General features: G+C 35.7%; 1 long non-coding RNA gene across 1 annotated transcript in view; it reads left to right on the top strand.

The window, feature by feature from the left end:
* Window positions 1-343: 343 nt before the first annotated feature.
* Window positions 344-21,937, top strand: part of LOC117110870 — a 46,992-nt gene continuing 25,398 nt past the window's right edge. Inside the window, exon 1 of the long non-coding RNA XR_004445779.1 lies at window positions 344-1,436. This is a non-coding gene — a long non-coding RNA (uncharacterized LOC117110870). The remainder of the gene's footprint in view (window positions 1,437-21,937) is intronic.

The following is a 21,937-nucleotide window of genomic DNA, read 5'->3' as shown; positions in this document are numbered from 1 at the left end:
AATTATTAGGTCTACATAAAAAGATGAAGACAGTAATTGTCAGTACGGTATCAACACAGTAACGGTAACAGTAAAGCCGGAACTCACTGCGTCCGACTATAAAGAACGTAACGCGACGACGCGCGCACAACGGATCGTTTTTAATGTCGATTGGTTCAGACTGCCACTGACAATCAGCAGACGACGTCGCGTCGTCTATCGCTCACAGGGAGCGGAGTTGGATTCGTCGTACGACGCAGTGACCCATGGCCATCTTAACACTAGTGAAATAATAGCACAGTAATAGTAATAATAATCGTAATATATCGTATAAACATAATCATAATCAGGCTCAATTTAAGTCATGATCACAATTACTACCATTATCTCCACCACCGCAACCACCACCCTGTAATGTAACTTTCAAAAAAAAAATTAATAAATACCGGTATACAAATTACAAAAATATAATACATTTTTTGTTGAAACCTACGGTATATTTTTTCATTATGATGCAGTGGTGTACCGGTATCTAGGAGTTATAAAATATGGGAGCTGATTGGGAGAGGAGAAGGTGAAGGTTTAAGGAAGGGGCACTAGATAAAGTGATTTTTAACTTAATTTTGTCATTTTTTTTTTTGCTTCGGACATTTTCAATGGGGAAAATTCTGTTTTCCATATATATGCACACATGTATATGTGGTATAAACCCTTAAACATTGTTAATATAATATTTGTGTTGCACACTTTATGCCCTAATTGTTACATGCCATGAAACAATAAACATTAAATTGGCGACATGAATAGGTTTTTCAAAATTTCAAAAAATATTTTGTTACAGAAGAAATACAGTAAACAAACGATTAATAAGGTCCGGTGTACGATTGTTGATAATTTCGAACGACTGTCCATAACACCTCTCCTTTAATTTGCGAGAAATTTTTCAATGAATCAATTTTACCGCCTAGAGTTCTTCCAACCAATAAATCGACGGAGTGCATCTGGGTACAGCAACATGCGTACGCTGCGACTGAGCTGTACAGTAGCACAGGCTGAAAAATAAACGTTCTTGCTTTGTCCTTTGTCCCGGGCTGTGTACTGGAATGTCGTCTTAAATCGGGAGCTAAAATTCGTAATTTTTTATCATACTGATAAATACATGGATATTTACGCACTTTCAGACGCATCTTGGAGGGGGATATGGAGATATGTTCACCGTTATGGCTTGATTTGGCATTTAAACATGATCGGAAGTGTTTTGTTTACTATCGGTCGTCTGGTCTCTCAGAACAAAGGAATATCGCAGTCAGTGCTAATTTTGGGCGGAAACAGACAGACGACCGACGGTTGTCGGACCCAATACCCTGGATTTCCGACCACCTTCCATAATATAACTCTGGATATTTCTTGCACTTTTGGATATACAGTACTGGATACTTAACTATGGAGTAGGATGGGTAAGTTTTGAACTTTTCAGCAAGATATTGTGAACATTCCGATGCATCGTAGGTCCTTGTCGTTGTATACAAGACAGTGAGCCAGTCGGTTGAAAAGATCAGAACAAAGGGTTTTGCTAAAGGTGGTCCGGCTATATAGGAAGGTGTGCCAATTTAAGTGAAATACACGTGCAAATGTACATTTATGTTCTACGAAATCTACGGTACCAGGTTTTCTTTTGCTTGTAGGTCCTTTCTTTCCATGTGTCAATAGATTCAATTGAATATTAGTTAAGTATAATTAACATCCAATTGTCTACAAAAACAATCGATCTGATGTACTGGTCTGTGTAGAATATATTACAGTTTCTTTATTATACTGTGTTTAGGTATAGCCCTACAAAAATCAGGTCTATAAAAGAACTGAAATGACACGGTTACAACAGGGTGGTGTAAACAACAAATTGTTACAACAAATTCTCTAAAAAGGTGGTCTATGCCAGTTACACTACCAATGATTACATAGATGGATGAGAAGGGAGGATTTTGAATATGGATGTTATGAAAGTATTGTCTACATATTTTGCATATACAAATTAAATGCCTAACTGAGATTGGTACAAATCTACCAGTATCTCTTAAAGCAGTATGAAATGAATCAAATGCCAGTTAAATTTGAAAAATTGACCCAAAATGAATATCTATCTGCTGCAGTTTGATAATAATTATTACTGTATGTAAGACTTAAGCCAATAGGCTATACCGAACTAGGACAATGATTATTTCTATTGAAACCCATTCCTAATGGTTATCGATATTTCAATTCCAACAATAGGTATGGGTATTAAACGATGATGTGACAATATTGCTAAAAAAAAAAACATGTCTGTGCCCATGTACCATACCTTATATCATTGATATAGCAGGACATATAATTAAACTTCTTATTTCATAAGTCTACAGAAATTTATGGTATCAAAACTGAATTACCTTGATTTACGGTACCGTAGTTCTTTTTACAAGTTTGTGAACCTTTTGTAGGGCTTGTGCATTTCTCTTTTTTGTATATGAAATACAAAAATAAACAGTACCGTAGTGTTTAAAATTCTGCCTGATTTTTAATTTAAATTAAAAAAAATTATAGCTTTGATATATAACTTTATTAAGTGTTTTAATACCGTCCTTCGGTCAACGAATAAACTATTAGTACTATTTTAGTCACGGGAAATGTGTGCGCCGTCGTATTTGGTTCATGATACGGTAGATAGAATACGATTGAGCAATATTCACATATCAAAATATCATCCCGTGATAGGCCTATCATCCTAAAACGAAAAGATTCTATAAAATTAAAGGCCCGGGTTTTAATATTTAACTCTTAACTTGAATGCGATCCGTGCACGTGTGCTTTTAGACCTATCGATATCTAAAAGGTTATCTCAAAACGTTTGGACCGTAAACACAGGATCTTTGGTTCAAATCCCGTTTTAGCTCATTTAAAATCAAAATAGGCCATATTGCGTTATAAACTTCCAACAACAAACAGAAACTTCCAGAAACAAAATCGCAAAAGTAATTTTGCTAACTTACAGATGTTTTTCTACAAAAACTCGTTAAATTGATTACCAGTCAGTTTACAAGTTTTAATAAATAATAATAATAATAATAATAATAATAATAATAATAATAATAATAATAATAATTGTAAATATATAGGGCATAATGTAAAGACCTCCATGCGCTTTTACAGCCGGAAGTGAGATAAATTATTTAACGATATAGGTACGGTACCTAATAGGAAAATAAATTGCTACAGTATATACCGGTAAATATTATAACTTGATTTATTTTTTGATTTATAATTCATTTGAAAATTACATTAAATTTCCGTCATCTATTGAATTTATTAAATTATTATTATTTTTTAAAATATTTCCTTTCTTTTCCTTCCTTATTAACTTCCTTACTTTCATTTCCTTTTCCATGTCTATTTTTTTCTTTCTTTCTCCTTTATTTTCTTTTATTCTTATTTTTAAAAAAAGTTTTCATTGTACTTATTACCTTTCTGATTTTTTTTTTTTTACATATTCAATATATTTTCTTTCCTTTACCTTTTTTATTTCATTCCATTTCCTGCTGTCTTTTCCTTTACGTTTATTTTCTTTCTTTACTTTCTCTTTCTTTCATTTTACTTATTTTGATTTTCTACTTCATTTATTTCCTTTATTTTAATTTTTAATACATTTTCCCTTCTTGTTCCTTCTTTTCTAGCACTTGCATACATATGAATTAGAATTAAGCAAATCATTCAGATATGGAGTTGAAACTTTTTTTAGCTTATGGCAGACACTTTATCTTCAAACTACATCAGCGCATTACGTACAGTTCATTATTGGCACAATGGATTTCATGGTTTTAGGCCTACTACGTACAGATAGACCTAAGACTAAGAGCCATATAGGATGGTTAAGCCTGCTAACGTTAATCGTGAAGTTTCCGGACCTGATTGGCTATGTGCAGGTATTAATTCATGAAATGAAATCCCAAAGAAGAAAAAAAAAGGAACCACGACCGTCCATAATAATGTTGAATAATGTTGTTTTCCCCTTTTTTTCATTTTTATCTTTTGTTTTGCCTCTTGTCTGAGTTTCAATGTTTCAATGTAATTTTAATCTAACAACATTTACCACACCTACCTATGGCCATGCACCTATACAAGACCTTCAACTGTCTTCCCTCTTACATCGCTACTGATCCTGATTATTTAGTTTTGAATTAATTGATTTTAATGAAGTCTTTAATAAGTATAAACCCGCTAAATCGTTATTTTACTCATTTTCCAAAAGGAAGCGTCTAATGCTTTAAGCTTTAAATGTAGTATTCGATTTGTAAACCTAGACCTATTTGTTGTAATTAGGAAATCTTTAGTTATCTTCTGCTCTTCGTTTCACCATTACTACAGTTAGGAAAATAATTATGTTAATTTCTATTAGTTGGGTCGGTGATCTACAGAAATAAACGGAGACCCTCATGCATCCGAAATGAGGATGATGATGATGATAATATTGGAAGTTTCGGATACATTTTTCATTATTTTATTCACTTCCTGATAACTTACATTTAATATACAAATTAAGCAACTAAATTATAGAATTTTTCACTTTTGTAAAGCTCATGAGAGAGTACATCTTCAGAGAAAGTTTGACAGAGCAGTTCGTCCAGGAATCGTGTCAATTTTTTGGATATCATTTAAACCATGGGAGGAGATTCGTGTGTCATTGCCGAAAGTTTTGGAATATTCTTGTGTAATTATACCTTCACGGTGTAATTGATATTACCAAAACTACCGTATTTATTACGTCATATTTTAGTTTATTTTTCTGTTAGGCCTATTTAGATTTAACCGAGTTCATTTTACAGTAAAACATGTCGTTAAAATCTGAAATGTCGCAAATATTAACACTTTGTTACACAATCAGCAGCTCGTCTCCGTAAGCCAAAATATCCGTCATCAGTTTCGAACGAACTTTTTTTGTCCCATTTACTCCACGCCCTAAGCCTCATATGAAGAGCGTTTTGGGCGTATGTCATGCGAAGTGGTAGCCACTTACAAAAGTGACTAAGTGGTATGCCACTTAGAAAATTGACTAAGTTCAATGTTTGTTATGTTTTTGTGCCTAAAACTGAAAAATAATAGAACCAAAATCATAGCACAACATTCAAAACACATTATGGTTATAAAAAAAGTCAACTGGATAATAGGTAATCGGATGTTTAGGCCTACTGCAGCGGCGGGTTAGTATAGTTTAGATGAGAAATAGGAGTAACAACGAAATTATGTGAAAGATTAAACAAACAATACGGTAACTTAAATATTTGTAGATTATTGTAGTATGCCTAGGTCCTACAGTTGACCTTTAATCACACTTCTGACAGGTAAATGAGATTTAATTAAAGAAAGATGAAATACCTACCTAGCTACCTTTATCTTTCAAGACGGTCTCTCATATGACGTCATAGTCGAACTTGACGTTATATATTATTGATTTTCAAAGACACAATAGGGTGTTTGACGAAACACTCGAGAACGTTTAATGAGTTACAGATTTTTTAACATGTTAAAAATAAAGGAAAAGATGGAAAAGTTGTTGTCACGTCTCCTTTCCTCTCAGTTTCTAAATATTCAAAAATCTGCATCTCGTTAACTGTTCCTGACATTTTTCGTCAAGAAAAAAAAAAAGCAGTTGTAGGTCTACAACATGGCAAAAAAAGTATTTTCCTCCCCCACAGCCTGACGTAAAATCTATCGGTAGGCGCAGAGTGCTGGTCCAGGTGCATGGTGATTACGAGCCGCATCAATTCCAATTGAGGAAGGACAGCTCAGGATGATTACTTTTTCAACAACTATAGAAGGATGAATGTGACTTAAAATAAATTATGACGTCACTTCCGAAGACAGCCTCTATAGTTATAATTCTGACAGCGTGTGAAATTTGGAAACGTTATTGTTCAAATGTGAAGGGTCAACCATGTTTGTGTTTTTTCAAAGCGGTAAATTACAACAAGATGATGACCGGTTTATTTTTAATATTCCCAACCACTTTTTCTCTAAATTTTACTCGCTTGAACGATCCAACTTAACCTCTAATTGCCCTACGCTCTACTCTCTGATCTTAGTTTGGTTCTATTTTCGTTATTTCTCTTTTTTATAGCACCACGCTCTAACAATGTAGATATCAGTGGCGTACGAGTCTTGGAAATGGAGGTTGGGGAGGGGTGGATGATTAGGTGAGGAAGAACTAGTTACACAAAAAATAAGGTGATTTTTTTTCCTTGAACTTTTCCAGTGGGGAGTGAGAGGTACGGTAAGCTTTTTTAGGGAGGGGAAACCGTTCACATCCCCTAGATACGCTACTGCTAGGTATTATAATAGGCCTACCTGGTGTTCTGGTCATTATTCCACTCTGCTCTGACGTTTGCGTTCTTATTACTATGGTATTACATTATAGAAAAAAGGGTTGTATCGTACGATGGCGTCAGAGGGAATTTATTCTTACATTCATCGTTATCGTCATTATCATCGTAACCAACATCATCACCATTATTATTAATCGTATTATCATAATCATCATCTTCTTATAGTAGTCGACGTATTATTATCATCATCATCCTCATCGTTAGTAGGCCTATCCTTATAACTACAACTACGTTACCGTACATTATCAATGTCATCTTTATCTTTGAATTATTTTCGTATTTCAATACTTTTATTTATTGTTTCTTTAATTTTACTTTTATTTATATTTTTTTAATTGTTTGAATCGTTTTAATAATGATTTTCCACATTGTCCTAATTGATCAGATCTGGATGGATGAACCACCCTTACAAAATATTGTTGAAAAATAAATAATAGGCCTAAATAAATCATCATCATCATCATTATCATCCGGTTTTTCATGTAAGAGGGTACGCTCTTCTAACATTTTCTGCAGGCCTATCGCTCTTCCGTATCACACAGTCCACTTTTCTCTCTGTCCCTTTCCCTTTCTCTCACGGCCTTACCTTCTCGTCTTCTACCGGTTTCCATTGTTTGTTTTTGCTATTCATTTAGTGTACGGTGTATCTGTCGAAGCTCTAATTACAGTACTTTACAGTAGTTCATGAACACATGGACCTATAGAATCAAACAGCTTCATGATTAATATGATTACTTAATTTCTTTGGTGTTATATGGTTAGATGTTCTTTCGGAAATTCAATATCAAATGTCGTATCCGATTGATAATCGTAGTTAATTGTTTACATGTTGCAATGCGTACGATTGGCTAGCACGGTCTACTGGTACATTTTCACTTGCAGAGTGGCCTATTCAATCGCAGCTCGCCACAAGTGCTCAGGTCTATTTTGAAGGTTTTAACACAATTTTAAAACAAAATATAGGCTACAATGGATGTATGTCCCAAAAATAGATGCGGAAAAAAAATTAATGTCTCTTACGTCAGGAATTCGGTTAGCTCTAGCAAAACTATGGGTTCACCTAGACCTAATTATTATTGCAGTTATGTACATGAAAATCCATTACTGAATTAATGTTAGTGATGGTCTGTCCTGATCCACATCTTCAGCCGTCGGGAATGATGCACATGGCATTGGTAGTTTATGGATAGGCCTATTAGACATGCCTCATTAATTTGAGTTTTTATGTTAAAAAGTATAGGTTGTAGGTCTTACAGTAATATAGGCCTAGGCTGTATAGAAATTTAAAAAAAATCTAAAATATCATCTGCTCTTTTCTATGCATTTTCATGAATTATAAAATTATTTCTATGAACAGTACCGTATCCAGTATCTCGCCATAATGTTAGATTATCATTGAATACCATTTTAGGCCTACTACTGTTATATGTCAATAGAAGCGACTGGTGCAACGGTTAAAGCTGGGACTCTCAACCTTGAGGTCAGGGGTTCGCATCTGTGCGCAAGTGGCTTATGTCCTTAGACAATTAGGCACTTTACGTATATATATATATATATACAGTATATATATACATATATATATATATACTGTATATATATATTATATATAATATATATAATATATATACATATATATATACAGTATATATATATATACATATATATATATATATATTATATATATACATTTTAAAGGATAAAGAAGAGAATCTGCAAGTGCAAAATTACTAGGATTCGAACCCGCAGATTCCTCTTCTTTACCCTTTAAAATACGTAAAGTGCCTTGTCTAAGGACACAAGTCTTTACTTGTGAAAGGGTCACTGAGAGTTTAAGTAGGCCTATAATGTTGAAGAGATGTAATTAAAATTGATATATGCTGTGACTTCAACAAAACGCATGAGATTACGGCCTAGAACAGGGTTTATGATATCTGTTATAAACTGAATCAAATTGTATATACTTTAATAATAATTGAATTGGTTTAGTACTAAATTTAATAAATTATTTTACAACGTTCTGGCCTACATTTTCACAACCTTGTCTTGCCACTCAAAGTGAAGGTCGGAGTGCCGACCTCTCTTAGGCGAGACATTTTTTTAAATATCTTGTTAGCGAACTTTTGTTTTAAAGATTGTCTTTAAACATCTTTAAAACATTCGTCAACAAGACATTAAATAAAGTCTCACCTAAGAAAGAGAGATGGGCACTCCGGCCTTTACTGTTAGTTTTAATAGTATACAGCGTGAGTGGCAAGACAAGGTTGTGAGAAAGAACAGACACGTTGTAAATTGTAATTTATTAAATGTAGTACTAAACCAATTCAATTAAGTATATACAATTTGATTCAGTTTATAACAGATATCATAAACCGGTTCTAGGCCGTAATCGAAAGAAAGCATGCGTTTTGTTGAAGTCACAGCATATTTCAATTTTAATTACATCTCTTTATCATACAACGAAGGCAAACATTATACTTAAACTCCCAATGACCCTTTCACAACTAAAGAGTTTTTCTCTCTAGGCGATTTCATGTACATAATCAATTTGTTTTGGTAAAAATGGCTCAAATCAAGAGCAGTGATGTTGAGTTTTGACGCATTCGAAATCGAGGGACGTGTGGTTACGCTTGACGGCGGTTTTTATCGCGGCCCTGGAACAGATTCGAAATGTCAACGAAGATGTTTATTACGATAGTCTGCAGTTACAAAAATTCCATTAAATTAAAAACTATATACTCATTTAGTGTGATGAAGTGGCTGTGATTGATTAAACTCATGTTGTTTTGAATGTCAATGCTGTCTTCGCTCGACAAGACTGCTACATTTTCTGAAGAATTTACACACGAAAACAGGCCTATGCTTCTGTTGTTCAGTCACCCTACCATTGAACATCTAAAAGAACTAGTCTTTCTTTGTTCGTAATCTTCCATGGTGACATCCTCATACCAATACCATTTTAAACTGTTTATTGAATGTGTGTTATTGGAAAAAAAACTAATATTTGTCCCCATCGAGGCTCGAACAAGACCCTTCGATTAGCATAAGTTGCTCCAATCGTATTAATGCAATGCAAAGCAGTTAAACTCGTCAAAAATAAAACACAATTGATTAGTTTCTTGAGTTCAATCATTCATTTTAAGGCCATATAGTTACGTTAGTGCTTACAGTATTTATTATGACAAGTCAGTTGGCCTATAGGCCTACAATAACATTCAATGCACTGTATAACTTTAGAGGTCAATAGGCCTGCACTATATTTACTATACATCACGACATAGAGGTATAAAACATATACTCGTCCTTTCGTTCGTTCGCTCCTTCGTTAGCTAATTCATTTGTTTGTTAATTCATTACATTTTAGTCATGTTATTTATTCAGCTATACAGTATTAATTAGTTATCCGTTCCTTATGGTAATATGCCTATTTGCGTCATTTAAATATTTTTATTAAGGAAAGCGATATGTTTTTGAATCAAATATATGCCTTTTGAAAGTAGGTTTGCTTTTGCAGTGAGTTCAAGTTCTTAGAATTTATTTAAAAGAAGTATCACGACATGATGATATTGTTATTACAATTATGCCTATTTTATTGTCCTCGTCGTCGTCTATCACCGCTGTCGTTATATATTTTGTATAAATTTCTCTTTTATTCCACACGTCATCAATTAAATTGACAAATAAAATATGCCTACATGTATTTTTAACTTACGAAAAAGTGGGACAGTACCGTAGGTTTTCACACACTGACACAGGCCTAGGCATTATAAAAGGGCGTGTCTCCTTAAAATCAACAACTTGCTACATCAATATTTCGCAACTCGAAGTTTTAAAATGTGTGCAGATTGTTTTTACTCTATTAAAATGCTGTTCTTCGTTTCTCAGCAGTTGGCCTGGAACGCATGCGGTATACACGTTGTTCATGTTTTGGAGAAAAATAAAAACCAGTTATGGGGAACACATTAACATTTTCCAGCTGATACCGCAATTAAACAATGAATAGCCGGAAACAAAATATCAACTGATGCGTTGAGCGTTGGGAACTGTCATTTTCTACCATAACAATAACGTGTATAAGCCTCACGACTCCCCCTCCCCTTCACCCACCATAATTCTCTGTTCGATCGTAGGTTTGCCCAACACAGCTTGACAATGCTAAGAATATGCCTATTCTAACTACTACAGGTCTATACTATTAATGACGAATATGATGTTGATGATGATATAATAATGATATTGGCTATAATTATGGTTATAATTATAGTGATGGTTATAATATTGATCATGACGTTGACGATGGTGATGATAATGATAATGATAACAATTGTTAGGTGGTGTACTATAGGCGAAGATTAAAATAATGATGGTGATGATTATGAAGTTGACGATGATAATAATACAGTTGCTGGTGAAGATGATGACGACTGCATTGACGATAACATGTCCGCCCCAACAATATATCCGTATGTTTTCACGTCACCTTTGTGAACCCAAATTTAACATTCTGTCCATGGTAAAAAGTAAACACCCTGCGTTATCCATTCTGTAATTGGCTGTGATGAAGCACGTAGCATTAACACCGTACGTGAGCGAGCACATTGGAATATGTTCAGCTTGAACTTATATATTCCCCTCTGCAATTACTCGAGTGACGTCCATTCCTTCGCGGTCGTTGTCCGTGAAATGACCCGTATGTTGATATATTATTGAAATGTCCATACTCACGTCGTTGACACACTATTTTGATAATCATGATAGTAAACATGCCATTAACAGCACATGTCTCTATTTACCGAGAACCGTTTATGACCAATATTTGTCATGAAGGAACACTAACACGACATCAAAGTATGCTTTGGATAGCCGCGAAGGCCAGCAGTTCTTCACGTTTCTTAATTCAATTCTGCATAACATAATATGCTATATCATTGATATCATTATTGTCATCATGATCACCTACACGCGCGCTTATTCAGTTCAATGATAAACATTAAATATGCGTATAACATAATATGCTATCACTGATATCATCATTGTCATCATAATCACCTAAACTCGCGATCATTCAGTTTGATAATATTAAATATTAATTTGGGACATGAATCAAGAAAATTGTGAGAGAAGTCGTTTTTATCGCAAACATTCGATTTAGTGCTACGCAGTGTATCATACCCTAACCATTTCCAACGTCAATAACATCATATTTAACAGATGCCTAACATTTTGTTTGGCCTATACAATAAAAAGTCTGATTTTCATAAAATCGCTACACGGTATCGCCGATAGCTGATTGTTTGGTCGAATCGGTGAGTTTTTCCACATTGCGTGGGGACAATAACGCGGTGCAACAATAACGAACGAGTGACAGTGTAGCGATTTTATGAAAGCTTGCCTAAACAAAAGTTACGGTAATGAATGTGGGCATGCGCTGCGTATAGTCTTTAATGCCCCAGCTGTTAATTGCAGTTTATATTTATCTAGGCTCCTAACGGGAACGTGTGTGTTTTGCTTGACATATTTTTTTGGTTTTGCTACTTTTAGCTCATAACTCATCCACGAATTTCTGTGTTGGCAATTCACTTGAATAACTGCAGAAGTAACATAGGCCTATTGTTTTCAGTTCCTTCTAGGACAGGTCTTATCTAGGCATGGTATCATATTTCGTATCTTTAGCTTATGACACATCCCATCATTCCTCCAACCGGATTTACTCTCACAAATTAAAAGTGAGGCGATAGCTAAGTGTCTAGAGCCCACAGCCCCCCCCCCCCCTTTGGGCCTAGGCACAAACACTAATTCTATAACAGCCTTATTTTGTGTGTTATGACAATATCCGATAGACCCATAGCCTAGTGTAAACGAGTGTCATGACTGCCTTGATGAATCAGCGGCCGTCCGACCTCTGGCTTGGATTTTGAAATAGCAGGCATGAAACGAATGATGTTCACAGAAATTTGGAACATGAGAGAACTGTTGCCAATTCCTGAAACTTGGCACATAACATATATTTTGGAAACTGATAGTTTCTATGGAATATCCCATGGTTCACTAGTTGTTTGCGACAAGATAAAACATTGCCATCGCTTCAATATTGAATCATGTACGAAGTAAGCGATATGCGCGAGGTTATTTGTTTATAATAAACATAGATGTTTCATAGCTAGTAAAGATCAGTTAGATTGCAGTCATCTGAATATTATATGCAGCGTCGTAATTTTTTCAAAAGCACACATTTATTATATAGGCCTAGTAACATCCTTTATTAACACACACGCCACACCCACACATATCCACAAACCCCCCCCCCCAAACACACACACACTGCGTGCCTATTGTATCTATTGTATGTGCAATTAATCAAAATAATAAAGAAAATTTAATTTTTTTTTTACCAAGACAATGGTGCAGCCGAAGCCCTTAATATCCAGGTGTTAATCATATAAAATAAAAGATATCTAGGTAGGCATAGGCTACTGTATTGGAAAACACTAAGTAACGTCAGTAGGGCCAATTAAGATTTGTGTATAAATAGGCCTTTTTAATAACTAATCAAACCTGCACAGGCCTATTAGCAAACATGAACAAATGGTCAGTATAATGACCATTGCAATAGATATTTCCCATTATAGACCAACTGACCAGGATGAAGACGGGGCCTAATATTACATACCAACATGTTTATTACTACTATTACCGGTTCAATTATTCGCTGTGACTGTAAAAGTATTGTACAGTAAACGCATTAATATGGATAAACCAAATATCACCTTGGATATATTTACGACCTTCATTTCCCAAATGAAAGTTCATACAACCGCGTTTTAGATCCTGAAAAATAACGATACATGAAAGCTAGATACGTGCGCCTAAAGCCAGACACACGCGCCGCTGCGTGCGTCGCGTCATACGGTCGTCGGCCAACGAATCTTTCTTCATTCTTTGTGTGCTTGGCGCGTCGCACTGTTGATTGCAAACTGAGCGGATTGTCATTGGAAACAAACCGTTGCGCGCGCCTCGTCGCGTCACGCTCTCCATTAATCGCGCCGGCCGACGATCGTCGGCGAGGTGTATGCCCGACTCTCTTTAGTTTACGCGTAATTACGATTAGATTATAACCAAACCCCGGACCGACGCGGTAACCGGAGAGGATGATCATTACGTGAAATCAATCTTTTCCAAGGGATCATATATTCCTCTCAAAAAATCATTTACACGATGAAAAGTTATCGTCACTATGGCATCTGCCTGCTCACTGACTGTACGAACGTTTGATCCCATTTTAAAAATGATTGGCTTGTGGGTACTTAAGTCTATTCTCCACCGGCACCGCCACAGGACGTATGAGAAAGAGGGCAATAATATACCGGTATTGTTAATTATGATTATATTTGTAAATAGTTACTAGGCCTCTCCTCCTCCTCCTCCTTTTTCCGCTATAGCTATAGCACTTCTTCGCTACAAAACCGTAATACCGGTATAATATATTAGGCCTACTTATACAAGTTGTACGGTTTTATGTTTACATGTAGAGCATCGTTAACACAATATTGAAACACTATTATCGATATGATAATTTTTATTCCAATTCGAAAAGCCGACGCTGTGTTATTAACTTTGATATAATTCACTTAAATATGTGTATCTTAGCAAATAAGCCTATGTTGACCGATCGTCCATTGTAAACGATTCATCGAGAGTGGACAAATATTATGAAACGCGTTTTCGTAAAGTATGAATTCCGCTATATGACGGGTTGATGACCGCGCGGGCGTTGCATCTCACCGTGCAAAGGGTGAACAGGCTACCGTATATCGTCTGTCTTATGTAACGGTTCGTCGGTTACCGGTATATTTAGCTGAATCGGTTATTCTGTTACGTATGAATGATGGGTTCATGCACTCCAGCACAATTCGATATTGTTCTGGACGATGAACTGTGTTTATTTGCGGGTGCACTCTTTACCCTTATTGGCACCACAACAATTGCTACAACGCATGGCATTTACCTGTTGTTATTTCTAACCATTCCGATACCGACTAGACAATTGTACAAGTTATTTATTTACATCGGTATTTCATCAATACTTATTTAGTACGGTATAATTTCCCAGACAATTACTTCTGGTAAAATGTTTCCGTTAATATTCAATTAAATACACAATGTGTAAACAAAGCTTATAGTTCAAGTCAATATAGTTGTATTTATAGTGTCTTATCTAGATCGAGATCACATATGTTGCGTTTTAATACTATTTAGAATTTCTCCCTTCCGCTAAGATTAATCAAACAATACGGAGGAGTGAGTCATCGAACAGTTAAATACAAATCGATATTTATGCACAGGAATGATAAGGTTGTTGACTGAATGAAAATATTCCCCTTCACCTCTTTCCCTTTCCCTTTTCTGTGTCTCTTCCGCCACATTTACTTCCCTACTTTGTAAAATGTAGACCTTCCGTTATACTACGGTAGTACCTTGGGCTATGCTTCATCCCATATTTCAGCTACATGACATCTCGAAGCAGGCTACCGTTGTCACAGGGAGGGATGTGGTGAGTTCGGACTCTCGGGTAAGGAATTCTGTCCCCAGGCCAGAATCACAAGCGTTCAGTCCCGATGAACGCGAAAAAAAAACCTATGAGGCCTACTATTCGTACACAGTGGCGGAGATTCCATATTTTTATTTGAAGGGGCGGGGGAGGCGATGGCGAGTGGGGGTCGGGGAATCTCCGGTGGGGGCTCATGCATTCTAGTGGCTTAGATGATCAATTTAATGGATTTCTAAGGAGGAAATCTGCTGGAGTCAGGAGCCGTGTAGGGGCGCCAGTGGTTTCAGGTAAAAGGGCGTAAGTGGGTCACTTGTAGGGCCTCAGTTTTGGCTTTTGGGTACGGTATAGGCCTATCTAATCTATAGGCCTATTATTTGTCTAAAAGGTGCTGAAATCGCAGAGAAAAATGTGATATAAAACATGAAGCCTGCACCTTGTAACGCATTGACCATGTATTTCCTTATTCATATATGGAGCTAGGCCTACATAAAGTTCAAAATGTCAAACGTTTAACAACCCTTAAAGGAAGAAAAAACACACCTTTAGTATGATATAGGAAGGAAGAAACACCTTTTAACACGGATGGAAATCCTAAATAAAAACTTTGACAGCAAAATGCTGACATTATGACTTAATGTGTCACTCAACTTTGATTGACAGGTATAATATAATGCCTACCTCATACTATGAGCTGAGAAGTCAATGGTCTACTGTACTGTACAATCGCAAAACAAACTACAGTGTGGTTTTACTAATTCGTGTTATACCACCAAGAGCAGGGTAATAAAGATAAAAATTAATTACAATAGTTAGTTTATTAACCTGTCGTATACCTGTGCGCCCTGTTACCATGGAGGTTACCCACCGTGTTTTATGGAGGTCAAGTGTTTCTTGGAATTATTAATTTTTATTTTATTTTTTTTACTTTAAGCTCTCTGTATTTATGGACCGTCATCTGTTCGCAATGCGAACCTTTCTTATAGCATATGTGTATGTCAATCAATGAATACAATTAATTTTCCGTAGACTTATCTATATTTATCTGTTTATTCTATTCATTATAACTAATGGGTGCGCGGTCACTAGAACTTTACCAGGATGTATACGGTAGTTCGGGAGGATGGGTAATGCGTCAGTCAGAGGAGCAACGTCCCCTACCCCTGGATTCAAAGTTCAGTTTGGAAGACGCATGAGGTTTATTTGGGCCTTGATTAATGTCCCTAACCAGAATTCATGCTTTCAGAAAAGGGGGTGGGGGGAGGGTGCTGGTCACTCTTGCATTACGGTACTCAAGAGTAACGTCCCAGCTAACATAAGATAGTTAGTAGCATTACCGTACCATAGTTGTTGTAATTTGTGAATAGGTCCTTATATAAAATTATTTTCATTTCATCGGCTGTATCTTTCTATATAATAACGAACTGTGGACAGTACAGAAAACCATCGAACACAACATCGGTGTGTTCCAAAGAAAATCTCTACGTAAGATACTCCACTTAAAAATGGTATGACAAGGTGAAAAATGAAGATCTATCTACCATGGCTACACAAAAGAAATGGAGTCGAAAAATAAAACAGAGAAGGAGTACCGGTAACTGGTACGGACGCCTCCTTAGGTTACCAGATGACACACCAGCGAAAATAGCCTTAAAATAAGTCAAATAACTATTTAAAAACAAGCCACGTGGGAAACCAAGAAACACATGTATTAACAATATTATTATTAGATCAGAACTGACCGGTTACATCAATCCTCACATATTACTCGAAAGACACCCAATTTTACTGTTTTGTTTTATATTTATTTAAAAAAAAAAAAAAGAAAAAACCTCATTTGACATTTTGCCTCAACCTCAATTTATTCTTATTTTGTTCTTCATAATTGTCATGCTCTTCTTTCATGGTTTATGTAAGTAGGTATGCCTCCCTCTCTTTTCCACCATCTTACGGCATGTCTTATTATCATTTTCAATATCTAGGTAATAAATATTTCTCTTTCAGGCCTATTTCATATTTTTCTTAATGAATCCATAATATTGCTAAGTCATTACAAAATCAATCATTTGTTTTGCCATGGATTTACGGCTTTAGCCAACTAATAAAGGTTCAGGGCTGAATCTTGAGACATCCATTACATTAACAAGATAGCAGATTAGCTGTTTCCCTTGAGAGGCATACATCGACTCATTGGAAAGATGCACGTTAATGTAATGACAAACAGTAATCAAAAAGACACGTGCGTAGCAGAAACTAGCGACAGTCATTTTGGTTAAACAAAATAGATTATAGGCCACAGAAAATAAATGATGTAATTCCATCAATACCTATCTTCAATGTTTTATCACATTTGATAACATTATGCATGTTAAAATTTACTGGTATTTACTAGGGTAAAGGATGGCCATTTGGGTGGGTGGAGGAAGGTGTGGGGCGTGCAAAAATGGACCAAGTGGGGTATGGGGGAGGGGTCTCCCAAAATCACTGGAATCAGCCGTTAGGATTGAAGAGTTTAATCGATTTCAGCATTGTAAACGGTGAAAAGTATAGAGTACGACTATCATACTAAAATAATAATAGAAAAAAAATATTGAGTACATTCTGGATTATGTTCAAAATATTGGACTTTTCCAGTTTAGTTGGTGGGTGGGGGTGGGTGCATAGAAAAGCATGTCGTTCAGGGGGTGGTAAACATAGGGATGATTATGATGGTGATGATTGATGATGATGGTGGATGGTATGATGATGTTGATGATGATGAGAAAAATAATGATCAATTCACTCATATTTTTTTTTTTTAATTTTTAAAGAAAATAAGCTATAAAAAAATCCCTTTTAAAGTTATTTTTTTGTTTTGCCGCCCTATTTTTTCAGTGAGTTAGGGGTGGGTGAAGAGGGCAAACAAACAATTGTTTTAGGCCTAATAACAATGGTGGATGATGATTACAGTGGGGATAATAAAAGTGGTGATGAACTTTATTCATGCTCAAATTATATTTTTTTCAGTGACGACAGTTTCACTCGCTACATAACATAAACATTATTTAGACATGGTTTATTTATTTTTCTGTTCTTGAGAACAGCACAACTAGGCCTATAAAAACTAACTTCTTTTATATTTATGACATATATATTCGTTGAAACTGCTTGTGTGCATGCGTGATACCCGGATTAGTTTAATGCTTTGCTTATACAGACAGTTCATAAAATACAGTGCATAATATAACGCCTATTTGTTGTTGAACATAGCGTAATATTACGCCGGTGTTCGGCGAGCCGACGAAAGACGTACGTTTGCAATGCGATATTTATACACCAGAGCACGGACCCGTCAGACAGAGGTCAGACACTACCGTTTATCAGACAAATTAATTATATTATTGTGTCAGTGTTGTTGTATGAAATGAGTGTTGTAGGGCTAGGCCCCATACCGTATTTATTTATATAATATATAACTGTCTCTTGACTATGATGAATGGTGTCGCGCTTTGTCTCCTCAATATAAATCAGCTCCATGGGTTGCTCCAAACATTTTGGTAAGTGAGAGGTGCGGCATACCGTATACCCAAAACCGGGTCGGTTCACTAGACACTCATTTTGTTTATATCCATGTTGTATATAAACAAAATACTATATATATACACGTTTATGAGTATAGCATTAAATCATGTACCCGTACGCCTAATGACATCTAACCGTCTAAGAAAGGCTCTCCAGACAATCACATTTTATTTGACAAAAACATGCGACTTGCCTAAATTTTGTCATGTGACCATATATGGGCACATCATGACTATATATAGGTATACAACAATTTGTTGTCGAAGAAAATTTGATTGACCTAATCTGGAAAGTGCTTCACAAATATAATTATGTTGCAGTTAAACTAATTAGGCCTATATTAAACATTATAACTACATATACCATTAATTGGTTGTTAACATCTGAAGTAAATTACTAATTTACTGTGCCTATCATTTTTTCACGTTTAAACAAAAAGGGGATGTTCAGGCATCTTGAGCAACCCAATGTTACGTCACTGCTTATTGCACTGGGCCACATGCGTCCCGACGGGGATTTTGTTGCGGGTGTGACATGTCAAGACGACATTACTGTCGTGGATTTGACTTCAGAAACAAGAGAAACAAGAGAGCCGAGGACTGAAAGCGGAAGGCCTGCTTAGGAGGCCTTAAACAAGCTTCTGTTGTATTTCTTCAAGTTAAATAAATGACGTTTACAAATATGAGTATAACTGTACCTCTAAATGATGATATATTAGGTATATTATGATTGATAGATGATCAATTGAGTCATGTAACATTACCGTAACTACACCATGAGTCACTGCACAATGATTAATTACACCTCAGTACAGAACAGAGTTGGGTACGTGCTGTAAATTACCGTACCCTATCTTCCATTCTTCCCTATGTAGGCCGTGAGATGAGGCTTCCAATTGCACACTTATAAACAATGTAACAATTTTTGTTTCAAACGCATTCAACATCAAATTGGTGGGGGTTGGTGGGTGGGGAGTGGGTGTGGGGGAGATAATATTTAATGCCCTGGCCCCGACTACCCGCTGGCGCCACCCCTGTTTCTCAATGAAAGTACCAATGCATTGTATTGTTTACTAGACCATAGGCATTTATTACGAAAGGTTAACAGGTCTAATAGTTAAAAAACAAAACAAAAACAAACAAAAACAAAAACAAAAAACAAACAAACAAAAAGCTATTGAGATTGAATGCATAATGGTTAGTTTAGTAACCTGTATCATATGTGCATCCTAAATTGTAATACGTATTTTCAAACCCCTACTGTAGCGGAAGATTAATATAAAACCATAAACAAAAAATAAATAAAATAAAAAAAAAATAAAATAAATAAAAAATAAATAAATAAAATAAAATAAAAATTGAAACAATTAATTTCTTAATTATTCCTCAATTAATACAAAACCATAAACAAAAAAACAATTGATACAATTAACTCCTTAATTATTCCTCAATAAAAGAATCAAAGTTTATCAGCTGATACAAAAATAGAAGTTTCTCTATAGTTTGCAGATTTTTTTCCCACTATGAATATGAAGATCTGAAATACACCTAATTGAATATAGCCCTATCTAAAGGTCTGTTCAAAATAAGTATTGAGTGCTACAGTTTCCATATATGAGTTATTATGTCCTTAAATATATGACTTTATTTCTTGCACAATGCGAGGATTATTTTATTCATCAAGTAATTATAGCCTATAATAGGCCTAGGTTACCATGGGTATTTATATGCTTTCGTATCTAGGCCTATCATGAAAGTGTTGATATCATCATCATTAAAGGTTAAATGATAACTCATTGTGTGAGTCAATATTAAGGTCGAGGCTAGCGAGTTCTAAAATTATAAGTACAGTAACAATCTACGTCTAGAAATTGTCACCAAGTATCCGCATTCCTTTCATCGTGACATTTGCAAACTCTGTAACCATGCCATTGACTTTGAGTGTCATTGTATACACGAAGAGCTCTACCGGTACGGCACATGTTGAGTACACTTTCCCTTTGATTGTGTACCGCCAACGCGTAACTTGACTAATAAACCACCTAATATAAGCATACAATTTCTCTATTTTCAGACAAGATGTCTAATTTAATGTCGATTAACATTTGTCGGTAAAAAAGTTTAGTAGATATTGCCGTATTCGTACTCATTTACAAAAAAAAAAAAAAAAAAAAATCTTTCTCAAATAATATTCGACGCATTTTTTAGCAGTGCTCTTACAATTACGCACTGCGAAAGTTCGGACACCCGTCTAACTAGACCCACTAGTTATCTGATTGGACAATATTATATTGTGAGCTTATAAAATATCCATGAGGTTGGTAAAGAGTCACATTAACACATTCAGGTCGGAAGAACGATAAAGGTCGAATTTAGGAGACCTAACAAGCATATCAGAAATATTCCACTAACTATAAAAACTGTGGTAAACATAACTTACATTTGTATATCAAACTGAGTTTTATTTTCCAAAAAGTTTTCCCGACAAATAACGCTAGCGACTACTATTCATTCACTGTGAGCCCTCTTTAAACTCTAAAATATGCATTTAATAATAAGTCAAAACCAGGCCTACCGTACTTTATTTGTTTGACTGGAAATAGAGTTCAATGGATAGAAAAGTAATTTTATCCTTCATCCGACCACTTCTGATGACCGTGTGTCAAAACCCTATGACATGAACCCTCTTTATTGATAAATCTGGGGAAAAATATGAAACTTTCTAGGTGGTACAGAATCAGGGATGGCGCCAGGATTTGCTCGACGGGAGGCCTAGGTCCCCGACGGGGGGGGGGGGGGTCCCCGACGGGGGGGGGGGGAGGCGATGCCCCGACGAGGGGTCAGATTTCCCCGAAGGTTTCGAAAGTGGTCCTGGGGGCGAAGCCCCTGAAAATTTTGACAAATTTATGGGTTTCAAAGGCTTATATAATCGATTTTAGAATCTACTAATATGTAGAAAATACATATAATTTCTTTTTCTCCCCGAAGAATTGTGCTTTTCTCCCCGACGGGGGGGCCCTGGCCCCCGGCCCCACCCCCGCTGGCGCCACCCATGTACAGAATAAGTAATACTGTATAGAGACCTACGCTTGAGTGTGATTTAAAAGGAATAAATACATTTAATGTATATTTGCCAGTAGGTAGCGGTTCAAATGTCAAGTTAACAATTCTATTGTTTTTAGCGCATAGTTGTTTTTCTGTACTTGAAATTGTAGACAAAATATTTACTTATTACCGTATAGGACTAATAAAGTAATATTGATTCATCGGGCAGTAGACCAGGCTTGCCTTGCCCGTTTGTTGACCTTTCCGGATGGACTCCTTCTGTCAATATGCTATTATAATACGGTACTAAGTAAAAATATCTTTTCAAATGTTGTTGTTTTGTTTTTTTCTTTTACGGTAGGTTACTTAAGCGTGAGAGTTGTTACACCTTGTACTAC

This window comes from Anneissia japonica, unplaced genomic scaffold (genome assembly GCF_011630105.1).
Source record: "Anneissia japonica isolate Jap-2015-1 unplaced genomic scaffold, ASM1163010v1 scaffold287856_len476331_cov182, whole genome shotgun sequence".
In the NCBI taxonomy this organism is placed as follows: Eukaryota; Metazoa; Echinodermata; class Crinoidea; order Comatulida; family Comatulidae; genus Anneissia; species Anneissia japonica.
The sequence above is the reverse complement of the archived record's forward strand: the minus strand, read 5'-3'. Positions and strand labels throughout refer to the sequence as shown.